Genomic DNA, 11,781 nt, shown 5'->3' with positions numbered 1-11,781 from the left:
TGGGGGCTTGCGACCTTTCCGGATCTCAAGATGATGGCGTTCACCTTTTTGTTAACTTTCCTCTTGCCTGGATTGGCTTCTGTATCACTAGGAAGCATTCCTGCTGGTCGATTCAATAAGGGTTAGCAATTTTCCCTATTTGGTTCTCCAGAGTCTTGATAGAAACAGCCTGGCTTTGGCATATAAGAGCCTGGTTTTTGCACATAAGCCACAACTCCTCCAATTCAGATTTTTCATTTGAAGATAGACCTGCACCTCCATGAGTTTGTTGTTGAAGTTGGAGTTGTTGTCTTGGTGCATATTGCGGTTGTTGAAAACCAGGAAGGTTGAATTGCTTTGCTGCATACTGCTGATAAGGCTGTTGCATCGCACTCTGATTTTTGCTCCAGCTGAAGTTAGGAAGATTCCAGTTGTCAGGATGATAAGTGTCTGGAACTGGTTGCTACGATCTCTGAAAGTTGCTCACAAAATGAGCTGATTCACTAGATATAGCGCATTGCTCCTTCGCATGTGAACCTGCATATAGCTCACAAACTCTAGTTATCTGATTAACACCATAGTTAGCCGGAGAATCGATTTTCATAGACAACGCCTTTAGTTGAGCAGTGATAGCTGTAACTGTATCCACTTCCAGAACTCCTGCTACCTTGCCATATGGCAATCTCTGGTTGGATACTAATATTCATTAACAGCCATCAATTCAATTAGACCATAAGTTTCCTCATAGCTCTTTGCCCATAATGCTCCACCTGATGACGCATCAAGCATGGGTCTAGACTGTGCCCCCAACCCATTATAAAAACAATTGATGATCATCCAATCAGGTATGCCATGATGAGAACACTTCCTAAGCATCTCCTTGTAGTGCTCCCAAGCTTCATATAGAGTTTCTCTCGATTGCTGCGTAAATTGAGTAGGAGCATTCCTAGGTGCAGCTGTCTTCGCCATAGGGAAGAATTTAGTAAGAAACTTCTGAGCAAGATCCTCCCAAGTAGTGATAGAAGCAGCTGGTAGAGAGTGTAACCAGCTCCTAGTCTTATCCCTCAGAGAGAATGGGAACAGTCTCAGTTTCACCGCATCCTCAAACACACCATTGAACCTGAAGGTGTCGCAAATCTCTATGAAATCCCTAATGTGCATATTGGGATCTTCCATTGGAACACCCCTAAACTGAACTGAGTTCTACACCATCTGAATTATGCCAGTCTTGATCTCGAAGGTATTAACTACGATCGCTGGCCTGACAATGCTAGATTGAATGTCATTGATCTTGGGTTGAGAAAAATCCATAAACGCTTTCGTTGGTGCTGCTGGATCTCCCATTGTAATGAGTACCTGAAACACAAACAAGTAAACCGTGAAAGTAAAAGAATCCGAGTAAGTGAACTTTAAGGACCACTGATGTCAAGCACATAAACTAAAAATTAACACCTAGTCCCCGGCAACGGCGCCAAAAACTTGTTAGGATGAAAACAAGCTCTAATATTCACGCAAGTATACACGATCACAAGTAATATATAATCAATTCTAGTTCATTCCCATAGAGACTGGTTTAGGTTAATTTCAATCAATGCACTTATGCAACAATGGTATGGTTATTATTCAGTGCTAAGATGAATAACAAATGGGGTTGTTTATAACTAAGATTATTAACTAACATGCAATTAACTAAGAAATTAAAAGGTTGAATTACTTATATAACACAAACATGGGATTCTAACTTCATTACTACTTCATTCAATAGCCTTTTTGTTCTTAACCTTAGCATGTAATGGTGATAATACTAATCAGATAACACGAAACTAGTAAACGCCAACTTTCGTTGCACGAATACCCTACTACCAGACATCCAAAAAAGAGATAGAAGCTGAATAGACACCAATTATATTGAGACCCTATATTTCTATAGAATTTGACAACATAACGGTTTAATGTACAAGTTATCTATCTTGATTATACAGGGCAAGTAAGATGATTAAAATTACCTACGAATCATGCATATCAAATACATGAACCTATGCTAGCATGGAAAGTTCTAAACCTCTAAATTCACTGTCGCTTCATTAGAGATTAACACGCTATCTTATAAGTTCGCGATGCTCATAAGATGAATAAGCATGAGCAACTATGCCTGAAATGCAAAAACATTACAAAACACATGAAAAACACAAATAACTTGAGTATAAAACATCAATCCACGCCTTTATAGAGCACTCTAAGTGGACATAAATGCCACTTAACAGAGATTCAAAATGATAATGACATCTGAGGAGTTAGTTAAGGAATTTGAAAAGATGGAGATCGACGTAAGAATAACCGGTAAAGGATCAGAAGGACTATTTGAGATCAAGTTAGTACCGGAATAAGCCGAAAAGATACGAGTGTGTCAGGAAAAGAAGATGAATGAAGAAACAGAAACATTGACCGGTGAGGAGGTCAGATGCGAGAAAGATGAGAGAGGGATCATAAGGTATGCATCCCGGATTGGGGTTCCAAATCGACAAGAACTAAGAGACGAGCTGCTGCACGAAGAGCACAGTTCCAGGTATTCAATCCACCAAGGAAGTACGAAAATATACCGTGACCATAAGGAATATTATTTGTGGCCTAACATGAAAAGAGAAGTAGCAGAGTGGGTCAGCAAATGCTTGACATGCCAGAGAGTGAAGGTTGAACATCAGCGACCGGGTGGACTATTACAGCCCTTAGAAATTCCGGAATGGAAATGGGAGCATATAACCATGGAATTTGTGACAGGCCTACCAAGGACTAGAACTAATAACGATGATATATGGGTTATCATAGATAGACTGACCAAGTCTGCGCACTTCCTGCCAATTAACGAAAGGTACACCGTAGACAAGTTAGTGGATATTTACCTGAAATAAATCGTGGTAAGGCATGGTGTTGCCATAGTGTCAGATAGAGACCCAAGGTTTAACTCTCGATTTTGGAGAAGCTTCCAAGAGTGTGTAGGAACCAGATTGAATACGAGTACCGCTTACCACCCCCAAACAGATGGGCAAAGCGAAAGGACCATCCAGACCCTAGAAGATATGTTGCGAGTATGTGCCATTGACTTTGAAGGAAACTGGAATGACCACTTACCCCTGATCGAGTTTGCCTAAAACAATAACTATCATGCTAGCATAGGGATGCCTCCCTATGAAGCTCTTTACGGAAGAAGATGGCGCTCTCCCTTATGTTGGGATGAGGTTAGAGAACATAATAGAATAGGACCCGAATTAGTCCATCAAACCAGAGAGATGGTGGGACTCATTAGAAAGAGGCTGGTAGCGGCTCAAGACAGACAGAGGAAGTATGTCGACCAGACCAGGAAAGATAGAGAATATGAAGTAGGAGATTTAGTACTATTGAAAGTATCTCCATGGAAAGGAGTGATGAGATTTGGGAAGAAAGGAAAACTAAGTCCCAGATTCATAAGACCCTTTGAAATCTTGAGGAGAATAGGACCTCTAGCTTATGAGCTCGCCTTACCCCTAATCTACAACAAGTGCACAACGTGTTCCATATGTCAATACTGAGGAAATACCATGCCTATGCGCGATATGTGATAGAGTATGAGCATGTAGACTTACAACCAGACTTGACCTACGTTGAGCAACTAGTAAGAATGATGGACCAAAAAAAACAAGTGCTGAGATACAAGCGGTGAAGCTGGTCAGAATCTTGTGGAGAAATCAGAACGTTGAAGAGTCAACTTGGGAACTAGAAGACGCAATGAAGAATACATATCCCCACCTGTTTTCTAATTGATTCTGGGATGAAATCCTTTTTAGAGGGGAAGACTGTAATAATTCGAATTTTTGAGACTTTGTAAAACGCTTGATGAATAGTAACCCTGACAATCGGGGAAAACATTTTAGCCCACACTATGTTGTGCATGAGAAATTGAGTTTCCGAGTCGATAACATGATTATACGTACCAAATGAGTGTATATAAATGCTATTAGTTTTTGAAGAAAATGAACTTTGAAAAACGACCGTATCTATGAACCATCAAGGATTACGAGAATCACAATATAATTACAAATTTAAAATCCTACAAATTCAAATCCAAGTACGAGACTTCAAAACGTAAAGAACGTATAAGAAATGATTTACACCTCGAACCGTTTACGAGAGTTTATTATGAAAATGAATAAGCGACCGAGCGAATGCGTAAACGAATAAATAAAGGTATCAAGCCAAGCTAACCATACAAGATAAATAGGGTAAGAAACTAACCATGATTAGTAACCAAATAGTAACCTAGCTAAATAGGAATGATAATCTAAGCTAGCAAATAGTAACCATGAATAGTGCAAGGGAGTACTTAGCTAGTAACCTAGCTTTGAAATTTTGCAAGCTAGCAAAATTATATTGATTCTCTAGTACTAGGATGATATACAGAAGATTATATCACAAGGATTTCAAAAGAAGCATTCAAGAAAATACAAAAAGCTCTCTCTTCTCTCTTCATTAGCTCCATTCAGCCAAACAAGAAAAAAAGGGAGAAATCAAATTCAAAACACCAACTTCTAGCCATAGAAAAATTCCAAAATTAAATCGCAAGCTTCATACATCCTAAACTAAGGTAAGATAAATTTTTGAGATCATTATATTAAGGTTTGATGGGTGAAATAAATTCAAGAAAAGTGATAGTGAATAGTAACGCTTCTTGGTTTCTTGATTTTTATGGCTTGATCTAGATTCCTTACACTCAACCAAGCATCCCCAAGACTTCACCATCAAAAATTACACATCACAAGATTTCAAGAAAGGTATAAATCTTTGACCAAACTTTGTTTAAGGTTTAAGTTTCAAGAAACTTTGAGATCTTAGCTATAAACCTAGTTTTAGTAGTTGATTTGCTATTATCTTGATGTTTACTTAGTTAGCATTAAGGTTGATGATTGTTGCCTAAAGAACATGATGTTATTAAGAGGAGTTAGTATTTAGATGATGATATGGTGGTTGTTGATGGTTAATTAATAATTTAAGACATAAACGAAACTCGTATCGTAATCATAATCTCGTTAAAATGAACAAAACACAACTTCAAGTTTTTGCAGAAGTTCCCAAATGTATAAACTGTAGTTTCTTGAAAAGTAAGACTATATTATGATATAAAATGTTATAAGGATCTTTTAGGCGCTTGAATCGCTTGATTTCGATTTACGGATCAAACGTTATGACCGTTTTAGTAAAAGTGATTTACGCGATAAAAACTGCTACGAATTACAAACTTTGGAAATAGAAATGATCGACTTAAAAATATTCAAAAATAATGATATTTTTACAGAGATTAATAAATATAGTTTATTAAATTGTATAACATTTCAAGTGAAAATATAAATTGTTCAATTTTATAAAAATGTCGGAGCCGAGACCGCGCGATTAGGAAACCATTAAAAATCATAAGCGGAGCCGAGGACCGAATTGTAAAAGGCATAAACGAACATAAAGGATTTCGAAAAGAAAGAGAACGTGACAAATACTTGTTCTTAAAGGAATAATAAGAGTAAAATGAATTACGAGAACAATTAATAAGTAGCGTGCATGTACGAGTCGCCATAGATAAGAACGGGATCTAACGAAACGATACATGTTTATGATTATAGATTTTCGAGCGGACCCTAGAGCATCCTACACCTCAAAATACCTAGGAAAGTTTACGAACCCAACTCCATATACTTTTGTGTTATGAAAATATTGTTTTACTGTCTTTTGTATAAATGCTATGATTGTTATGATAATAGCATTTGGAGTTTTTTTGCATCTATAGCGATCATATTATGATGTATATATCGTAGAATATTTTAGCGCTACCATAAGCGTGATGTATAAATCATAAGATCGAGAGTCAGTCAGTGTTTTAAAATGAAAACTCGGGAATTATTGCGGTGATGTTTTGGACGATGAAAAGTCCGTACTTATTTTATTCCAAGGGACTAGATGTCCACTTACGAAGTATTAAATAACTCGAATATATTTAAAATGATTTCCAAAGATCGCTTTCCCCTCAACTATATTTAATCACTCTAACAATGGATATTATTTCGGATATTCATTTTAAATATGAGAAGTATTCTCCAACAATTATTTATTTCAAACTCGATTACTTATATCTATTAAAGATTACTTTATTATTGAAACATAAATTAGTTGAGAAATATAATTTTAAATATTCTTTTAAAATATATAATTATTTGAGGTTTAAATACTTAATAATTATTATTTAATTATTAAATATTTATTAAATAATTTAATATGATTTAAAACTTATAAAACCTAATTGAAAATATTTTCCGAGTTTCATAAAATCATATTAATATTTTCAGATCGTCGAAGAATATTATCTCGACATATTTTAAATATTTAAGTATAGTTTCAAAAGAAACTCCCCCTTATTTATCTATCTGTTGACAACAGTCAACTCAAATTATCTTAGTACTTCTTCCAAAAATTCTCGGAAGTACATATATATACACATGAGATGTGCTGTGCCTATCAACAAGCAAAACTCTTGGAGAACTTCGATGTGGTTCGAGTTCTTGAGATATGATAGGATTTCTTAAAGGACAAGGGAGGGGTAGAGATCCAGTACTTCGTGTATTGGAGAGACTGCCAGTACTGTGGTAGACGGTATTGTGTGTACCTAAGGACCTGCGAAGTGTGTGTATACCCAAAATGGGACACATAGCCCATATGCGGCCAGGGTGATAACAAGAATTTTGGAAGTCATCCTCCTACTTGTGGAAAAGGTTACTAATTTACGTTTTACGACTGATAATCGTAAGAGGTGGCTCTAGTGAATGTTCTAAATTCTTCCAATTGGAATTGTGATGCAAGACCATAACCCATGGGTAGGTGCTGGGTTTACCATTAAGGTATTTGCAGGATAATAAGTTAACAAAAAATTGCTTTCAAAAGAAGGTGTGTATCACCGAGGAAAACTATTTTAAATAAACTTACTTTGCTTATATGGAATCTTTCATGAATTTCTCATACCGTCTTTTCATACTGTACATTATTATGCTGAGCATTATAGCTCACATTTGTTTTCTTAAATTGACAAAACACAATAGTGAATCAAGTTGCCTATCATGAAACTCACGACCATGAAACGGGTAGGAAACGACCAGCTGTTGTGTAGGATGTTTGGTGTTGTACCTCAGGCAGACCGAATAAGCTGGATTGATTTTCAGTTATTTTTAATCCGGCTTATTTACAAGTATGACTTATGTAAGATAATAAATAAGAAACGTATATTTGGCCAACGGATTAACCTTACTTAAATAATGATCATTTTGTGGATCGATACACTTTAGTAATGCATGGTTCATTTCCAAGATAATAACCTATAATTTAGTGTGAGTTGATAAGTGTGGGGTCATAAAGGTGTGAGTATTTATATATTGTTGTACAAGATAAGTGTTAAACATGATTCAGGTGGACGTGGCCTCCTAGATCCCTGAACTCGGATTTTGGGGTGCCACAGTCATGGATTTTATTCGAACTAGAAGGGGTGTAAGTGGCCGAGTGGCACCGGTCCAACATTATTTATTATTGGCCTAATATACCAGGAAGTTCCACAGAGGCAGTTCATTCCTTAGGAGTTCAGCGATCGATGGACAAGTAAATCTGACTGTTATCCCTTACATGTAGGTTTATGGTGGAGTTGTACAGATGCGACTGACCTACGTAAGTTGCACCTATCGCGCGACACTACTCCAAAATTAGTTCATCATTCATATTGGATATTTTCTGCAACATTATTGAAAGCACCCCGATCGGAAAGCTACGGGATGGGTGACCGATGAATGTTGGCAGGGTCAAGCGTTCAATATGTTGTTTTAAAAAAGAAGTACCTCGTAACTTCATCAGTTAAATTTTATTATGTGACTTTGATTATAGTTGACATAACAAAGGTTCTCAGGGTTTTCACGAAAAAGGATATGATTTGAAATATCTTTTAACATCTTTATATATGTTACATATGTTTAAACTTTGTTCATACTTTTATAACAAAGATTTCATAAAAATTGTTAAGACAAGTTTGGATATATTAGATCACCTTGTAACGTTATCTTATACAAATAATATTTTGAAACTCTATTTATACATTACATACAAAGGTTTTCAGTGATCATGAAATTATTACATGTTGAAGTATCTTTTAACTTCATCTTTTAAACTATAACGACACTTTGTTTATATTATGCATAATAAAGGTTTTCAGAGATATTATGAAAAATGTTATATACATTGCTGACCAGATATATATTATTTTGGGCTTTATCGCTCCCTTTTATACAATATTTTGAACTGTATGTTACCCTCAAAAATTAGGGAATGTTACTATCCCTAGTATAGTATTTCGAACCTTATGGTATTTTGAAATCAAAGGATATGCCTTAAAGATTTTGGTTGTTATACTAATAAATATTATTGAATTTCTAACTTAATAAGTTGTGAAGGTATTTATTCTACAGTGGGGTACTTGATAAGCATTATTGTGCTCATCTTTGATTTATTTATCAAATATTTCAGTAGCTAGAGAATATAGTCAATTATTCCGTATTACGAGAAACGGAAGTGGAAGATTCAACCATGAAAAAGCTAGTTCAGAATGGTTAATGGAGAAGAGAGTTGCACTGGTTTCAGCCAGGAATGCTGAAGCTGGTACTCAAGTCTAGTTGTTTATTCTGCACCTTTGTATAATTGAGTTTAGCTAACAATATAACTACAGGTAGAGGTTGTAACTAATAGGGTGAGATCCTGGATAGTACATTTGTTTGTAATAACAAATGCTACTTTTGAGAATCATTTCTAAGGCTCTAACTTGTGTGTGTAAGATATTGGGGTTATTTGGTGTTGTATTATTGGATTATTGAGTTAATGCAGGTAACATATGTTTGGACGGTAGCGTAACGACTCAGATCCCTAATTCCATATTTGGGGGTGTTACAGAAATGGTATCAGAGCGATAAGTTATAGTACTTAGAGACGAGAATGTTAGGAGTTATATCAAAATAAGAGAGTAACGTAAGAACTTACATAAAATTCATTATTAGACTACCAGATGTAGTGCCAATGAGTAAGTTAGGTTGAGGAAAAATATTTGGACCAATAGAATCTTTAAGAGACCTTCATAATGATGGGAAAGGTGGTTGGATCGTATATGAGTTATTAAGGACTTTGATATGGAAAACGGAGCAGAGACTCTAGAGCAGTTGAGGTAGAGGCAGTATTGCCAATACCACTGGTTGAATTGATTAAAACTAAATGTGTCACCCATAGTTCTTCATAGTTTCCAAGATTAGGCAAAATATGTGAGGACAAAGAAGTTTAAACTTCATTACGCAAGTAAGGTTATCTAGTACCTGAATTAGTTGAAGGCATTGACTTGTCTATGAGATTGGATTCTTCACGAGCAAGGATTTAATAAGAGATAGTGTCTACTACACCATTGAGGATTCTGTTGCCTCGAGGAAGATGTATATGTATGTACTGGAGAATGTTATCTTTAGGACAACATGCTGGACGATGTCAGAAAAATGCCTCGTACGATAGGCCATGATGGTTCGGCTCAAATATCAAGAATGATGGGAATCGATGGCATGACCTTAATGTAGTGCATATGGTTACAACGAGAAATGCGGCAATCTGGAATTGGACTCTTTCAATACGACTCTGACAAGAAAAGATGAATATATTGATTAGTACACATCCATTTATGGTGGACATATCGATTCGACAGTGGAACACTCAAAGTTGGATGACTATAGGGGAATGGAAGACATGTGGACCCAGCGAATAACTTTGAAATGATTTTGAGGGAATATTTAGTTAGTATCCTATATTATTAAGGTGAAGAGATAGGATCATCCTAGTACCGGTAATGTTAGAATTTACGAGGACCATTGACTTATTTTGGTATCTACTGGCTGGTGCACTATCTCATATAAATTTGTTTATGAACCGTGTTACCTTGATTAAGTTATGTTGGGTAACCCTTCTAGCTTTCGACTTAAAAAGTGGGATACAAATAATTGATATATTCATTTGATTCATTTTCCTACTCCTCGCATTACCTCTAAGGTTTGGATATGCAGAATTAAGTTATCATTGCTTATCGGAGCGCTTTGTTCGTGCTCTAGGATGACCAAAAGGGGAACCATCATTTCTTCTAGCCTTCAAGGTTTGTGCTTTTAATTCTTTCAACTATTCAAAGAACATTCAATTTAAATTCCCTTAATTACTCGAAAAATATTCTTTGACAATTACTTGATAATCAATTCCTTATCTCATACCCGAATTTCTCAATCGAGCTTGTAAAGATCTAACTATTTGTTTAAACATAGATGGTTTATTATTCCAAGATTCCTCATAACTTATTTTCTTCAAGATGAGATTTTCACATCGGACATGGAAATCGCAGAATGGATATCAATTTGATATTGAGATAACGAATTGATCTATATTAAAGAAATTGATAAATTATATATACTGAGGCACCTTTATGTGGGCCGTTCACCGATGATAAATATTTGATGTAAGGTTATCGATTGATCCGATATCCAGAACTTTTATTCCAAGTTTATAATCACTTCTTCATCCCAACTTATTTATTATTCTTTTAATTTGATATCCGGATAGCCAAAACATTTATTTTCTTTTGCTATAATGTTGGGATTTGTGCTAGTAGTTTGAAACTAGCTAGTTATATATGTTCTTATGAATGACTAGTTAGTTATTCTAACTAGTTAGAATTTTAATATTTTAAAGAAAAGCTAGTTAACTTTCCTAGCTAGCTATTATGCTTTGAACTAGTTGAAAGTAGCTGATTTGGTTTAGCTAGTTCTTAATGTTTCTCAAAATTGACTACTTATTGCTTCACTAGCCCAACTTCCAATCAATTTATTTTCACAAATTCAATGCATTTTATATGCAGTAATGTATAATGATGAAATTTTCAAAGGATGGTTTAATTGAGACCTAATCAGGTCGCCCACTCAACTAGAATTTTTATCTAATTTTGTTAAACTTAGTTTCGCTTGATCATTTTATTATTTCATTCATATAGCGAGGAATCGTTGAAAATTATGAATAATTGAACAACGAACTGCTTCATTCATTATTTATCATGAAGTAGAATTCCTTTTTCATATTGACATTATTGATGAGACCTTATTTGGGATTTTCCTTTTATTGTTCAAGAGGAAAAGTATTAGTCCAATATGGGAATCTTATAAAGATTATCAATATGATATTTGTATCCAACCATTATTACTCCCGAAGGATATTCTCTATATTATCAAAATGTAAATTATATGGACATGGAAGAATAAACCTTATTGTATTCTTCTGTCAATCCTTGTATCTTTTGAGTATTGAGGCTCCTTGTATCTAGGGCTCATTATTATTCTTGAATCATTCGATATTGAAATATTATTAAGATTGTCTAAATGACATTGATTGGTTGAAATAATTCCTTCGAGAGTGATTGTTTTATGGTGAACGGGAGGTACAGTTGTGAACCGTTACACTAATATGGTATTGAAAACTAAGTGTTATAATTGTGCAGCCAGAATATTATGCCATGTAATTATTATTTTGTAGGAATAATATATTTAGAGCACGGTATAAGGACCTTTAACGTGTTTATAAAGAAAGATATGGGTAATACTTATGTGGTTGAAGATACGCTCCTAGTAGATGTTATCAGCATATATATTCTAATAGATTCCGGAGCTACAAAGTCTTTATGTATTT

The 11,781-nt window shown here is 35.1% G+C and overlaps 1 non-coding gene across 1 annotated transcript; it reads left to right on the top strand.

Moving 5' to 3' along the window:
• The first annotated feature begins 826 nt into the window (after positions 1–826).
• Positions 827–933, top strand: LOC141694211 (small nucleolar RNA R71). Its single transcript, XR_012563536.1, has one exon. It is a non-coding gene; the product is annotated as a small nucleolar RNA R71 (small nucleolar RNA).
• Positions 934–11,781: the final 10,848 nt, after the last annotated feature.

This window comes from Apium graveolens, chromosome 10, assembly GCF_009905375.1.
Source record: "Apium graveolens cultivar Ventura chromosome 10, ASM990537v1, whole genome shotgun sequence".
Taxonomy (NCBI): domain Eukaryota; kingdom Viridiplantae; phylum Streptophyta; class Magnoliopsida; order Apiales; family Apiaceae; genus Apium; species Apium graveolens.
Note: the sequence above shows the minus strand (reverse complement) of the source record. Positions and strands in the feature narration are given on the sequence as shown.